At 40.7% G+C, this 5,000-nt stretch overlaps 1 long non-coding RNA gene across 1 annotated transcript in view; it reads right to left on the bottom strand.

The window, feature by feature from the left end:
• Positions 1–4,315: 4,315 nt before the first annotated feature.
• LOC123518922 overlaps positions 4,316–5,000 on the bottom strand; it is a 142,495-nt gene continuing 141,810 nt past the window's right edge. Inside the window, exon 3 of the long non-coding RNA XR_006678920.1 lies at positions 4,316–4,438. This is a non-coding gene — a long non-coding RNA (uncharacterized LOC123518922). The remainder of the gene's footprint in view (positions 4,439–5,000) is intronic.

Raw genomic sequence — 5,000 nt, 5'->3', positions numbered from 1 at the left:
CAAATTTTGAAACAGACAAACGTACATAAGCAAGAAGCAACTGAAAGACAGACAGACAGATAGAAAATAAATAGTGAAACAGAAAGACAGATACAAAAGCAAGAAGTAACTGAAAGACAGACAGACAGATAGACAGACAGACAGACAAGCATAGAAGATAAATGGTGAAACAGACAGAAAGATACATAAGCAAGAGGAAATTGAAAGACGCACAGACAGACATAGACAGGCAGATAGACAGACGGGCAGGTGAACAGCCAGGTAAGAAGGTAAGCAGCGAGAGCAAGACACACATGAAAACTGAAAGGACTGAAAGGCACCGCGAAAATCCCTCGGGCAACTAATTACGTCGGATATTTCAGCAGGGAAGGAAAAAAAAGGGGAAAAAAAAAAGGAGAAGCGAAGGAAACAAAAGAACTGAGCAGCGAGTTAATATTTTCTCACATTTCTTTCTTCCTTCCTCCTTCACTCTCTCTCTCTCTCTCTCTCTCTCTCTCTCTCTCTCTCTCTCTCTCTCTCTCTCTCATTCTTTCTTTCCTTCCTTCCTTCACGCATTCATTCATTCTTTCATTCTCTCCTTTCCTTCCTTCCTTCATTCCTTCATTCCTCCGTCCAATGCTTCCTTCCAATTCAATGCACCTTCCCGGAAAAGTATAAATGCGTCTTTTCGTTTAACCTTTTCCCCACACACACACACACACACACACACACACACACACACACACACACACACACACGCTAACTTTTATATTTCCGCTTGTTCACACACATGGCCACCACCGCAGCTCGCCCACTCAAGCTATTCATATGTACTGGAAAACCTAGGAAACACGAGTAGGAGGAGGAGGAGGAGGAGGAGGGGGTAGGAATAGGAGAGCTAGGAACTTCTGTACGGAGAGGAATTCCAGGCCATTCCTAAATTCAGGCATCTACGAGCTCAAATTCCTGTAGTAAATGTGGGAATTCCTGCGCAAATCTGGAATCGGGCGAGCAGACAGTCACTCGGCGGGCCATATCAAAAGTCGGTGTTATGTCAGCCAACTGCCACCGCGCATGACGAGAGAGAGAGAGAGAGAGAGAGAGAGAGAGAGAGAGAGAGAGAGAGAGAGAGAGAGAGAGAGAGAGAGAGAGAGAGAGAGAGAGAGAGAGAGCGCTTTCTTTAATGTCATTTTAAGTGATGCATTGTGAGAGAAGAAAAATGTAAAAGACGGGCAGGAAATTAAGAAAAGTTATATAAAATTGGCTTGTGAAGGTCACAGAGAGAGGGAGAGAGAGAGAGAGAGAGAGAGAGAGAGAGAGAGAGAGAGAGAGAGAGAGAGAGAGAGAGAGAGAGAGAGAGAGAGAGAGAGAGAGAGAGAGAGAGAGAGAGAGAGGTGGGGTGGGGGAGGAGATTATGGCTAAGGATGAATGTGAATGAAAGGAATCAGAAATGAAGGCAAGAAGGAAAGGAAATGGGCAGAAAGGAAACGAAAAATAAGGGAAGGAAAGATGATGAAAGAAAACCGAAGACAAAGAGATAGAATAGAATGCTTCGGAAGGAAAAGGAAATGGAAAGGAAAAGGAAAGAAAGAGAACAGAGATGGAAAAAAGGAAACAAAGAGAGAGAGAGAGAGAGAACAGAAGAAAAAAATAGTCAAAGGAACGGAATGCAGAAAGAAGACAAGGATTAAGAGAAAGACAATTAAAGATAATGAGAAAACGAAGAGGAAGAGTGAAGAACAGACAAAGAGACACCGAGAGACAGAGAAGGCAAACGTGAAAAAAAATACATAGGTACAAAAATATTAAAATAATGAATGGACATGAAAAAAGTGGAAAACAAGAACAAAAACAGCAGAGAGAGAGAGAGAGAGAGAGAGAGAGAGAGAGAGAGAGAGAGAGAGAGAGAGAGAGAGACTATAGAGCGGAAGAGTAGGATTGCAGGGCCAGAAGGGGAGAGCAGAGCGAGGAGGGAATAGAGAGGGAGAGCCACGATAGGAAAACGAGGTGTTAGTGGGGAAGGGAAATATGCACGACAAGGACACGGGGAGGGTGAGAGAGAGAGAGAGAGAGAGAGAGAGAGAGAGAGAGAGAGAGAGAGAGAGAGAGAGAGAAAGAGGCAGACAGAATAAAATGCATAATCATAGCTTTTTTTCACACTACATAAACGGAAACCAGACAAAATAAAAAGATAAAAAGAAGAAAACCAGGAAAAAGAAACAATAAAAATAAGAAGACTCATAGACACATAAATCGAACACGGAATCAAAAACTGAAGCAAGAAAATAAAAAAAAAATACAGGCAAGTCCAGGCTTCGTCATGTCATCTTTCCCCTCATGTGTCATTCTGGGACCAAGCGTGTCAAGAGTCAGTCATCCTTCCTCCGTCTTCTCGTCTTCCCTCACGCTCCTCACATGGCATCGGTCATCCCGGAATGTAGAGACTCCCGTTTCATGAAAGCAGCGCAAAGCCAGTGTGGGCGACGCTTTGTGCTAGCAAGGACTGCCGCGTGGGAAGTCATCTATGAATACCGCAAGCCAATGGGAAGCGCAGAATATTCATTTTGTGTCTTACTTCGCATCATTCGTCCCTGTCGTATTCAATGTTCGTTACCCGATTTCATGGTATTTCTTTTTTTAGTTTTTTTTTTTTACTTTTTTATTTTTCTTCCTTGCCATTGTGTCTCTTAAAAGGTTAGGGAAAGGAGGTCTCTCTCTCTCTCTCTCTCTCTCTCTCTCTCTCTCTCTCTCTCTCTCTCTCTCTCTCTCTCTCTCTCTCTCTACTATATCATATTACTAAGAATAAAGTGGAAAGACATCTATCTGAGGGATGTGGAATATATATTTGGTTCTCGATGCATATCACTCTTATTGAAGAAACAATACCTCTGTCTAAAAGACATATCATATACGTATACCTTGTCTTGCTTCATATTATTCTGAATGACGTGAAAATGGATCTTCCTAAGAGATGCCGAATACATCTACATATTTAGTTTTTTCTCTTACTTCAAATAATTCTGAATGAAGTGAGAACGTATCTGTCTAAGTCTAAGAAATACAGAATATGCATTCTGGTTTGATTTCATGATATTCTGGAAAACAAGAAAAATATTGTTCATCTCGTCTTAACATTTTTCCCACGGTTATTTATTATGAGAGGTATTGTACGAGTATTGTGAGGATTAAAGATCATCTTATTGAAAAATTTACTAATGCCGTCTTATAATTTTTTTACCACATTTTTAAATCATCACAGTTTTCAGATAAAGAACGTATCCACTTTTTCACGCTTTTCACTATACAAGTTTCTCCTTTTAACACAATATGCTCTGTTATAATCACTTGTGCTTCGTATTATAACCGGCAAGCTTAACACATCACCACATCGGGAACGTGGAGACTTTCCTAAATAAATAAATAATCAGGTGCCTTTTATATATTTTCTTGATTTTCTATGCTCATAATTTTCTTTGCTCTTATTGTATAGTCATAACTGTCGCTACTTATCGTTACTACAACTACAACTACTACTACTATTACTACTACTACTACTACTACTACTACTACTACTACTATTACTACTACTACTACTACTATTACTGTTACTATTACTACTACTACTACTGCTGCTGCTATCCACAACCACAACTACCATTACCACCACTACACTACCACCTCGCCACATTTTCACCAAGCCCACAACTTTCCTTTAATCTCCTTCCCTCTAACCTACTGGCAATCTATCAATAGCCGCGGTATGTAAGGAGACTGAGCAGATTGTGGGAATTCAAACAGAAGAGTGTGGCACGTTAATTGATTCCTCTCCATAACTGTTCAACGCTCGCGGCACAAATTCACAGTTAAATGGAGAGTTAGGAAATGTATATGCTTACTCCAGCTCTCATTTCACCGGCTTGTTTATACGGACATATCAAAAAGAAAAGAAAGTAATTCGACAGTGTGATTTTTTTTTTTTTTTTGTCAACTCGTAACGGTGGATTTTAAGGAGTAATATTCTGATGATATAGCACAGGAACATATAGATAGATAAGTAAATGGATAGGTGGATAAATGAATAAATAGATAGATAGATAGATAGATACATACATACATAAACACACACACACACACACACACACACACACACACACACACACACACACACACACACACACACACACACACACACTACGTACTCGTATACAAATCCAGACCACACAAAGACATTTACCTCTCTCTCTCTCTCTCTCTCTCTCTCTCTCTCTCTCTCTCTCTCTCTCTCTCTCTCTCTCTCTCTGCCTTCCCATTCTTCTCATACCTGCACCTTCTCCCTTCTGTCCCCTGCCGCCGCCGCTCTTCTTGGCGCATCAATACTAAATTACTAAGCAGGCGATCAAGCAGATGAGAGAGCGCCACCACTCAGCCCCGGCCGCCGCCACGAGGACGCCCGCTGTCTCTGAAAAGGAGAATTCTGTGATGGTCACCATAAATATTTGATCAAAGGCAGCCTACGAGAGGAGAGGAGAAGAAAGAGGTAGAGGTGGTGGTGGTGGTAGTGATAGTGGACGGGCACGAGGAGCAGGAGGAAAAGGAGGAGGAAGAGAGAGAGAAGGAAAAAAAGGAATAGAAAGGAAGTCCAAACAGCAACAAACCCTGAGATCCTCACTTTTAAAACTTAAAACTGTTCTTAAACAAGAAAATGAACATCAAGATGAAACATAAATTGCTCATAAAAACAAGGGAGAGTTTTTTTTTCATGAAACAACAAAAAGAGAAATGTGATGAATAATAATAGAACGAAGTTTACATATACAAAGAAAAATATGTCAAGAATTATTTTCAAAAGTGGTGTCAAGAGAGATATCTGCAAACACAGACTGTATATAAGTGAAATCATAATGGTCTCTCAGATGTTGGGACAGGGGAGCTTGGCACGAGACGAATAAGTGGCCTTTTTTTTATTATGTAAGAGGAGAAAACTGACCAAGGGCAACATAAAACGAAAAAGAAAGAAAAAA

Source organism: Portunus trituberculatus, chromosome 44 (assembly GCF_017591435.1).
Source record: "Portunus trituberculatus isolate SZX2019 chromosome 44, ASM1759143v1, whole genome shotgun sequence".
NCBI lineage: Eukaryota > Metazoa > Arthropoda > Malacostraca > Decapoda > Portunidae > Portunus > Portunus trituberculatus.
Note: the sequence above shows the minus strand (reverse complement) of the source record. Positions and strands in the feature narration are given on the sequence as shown.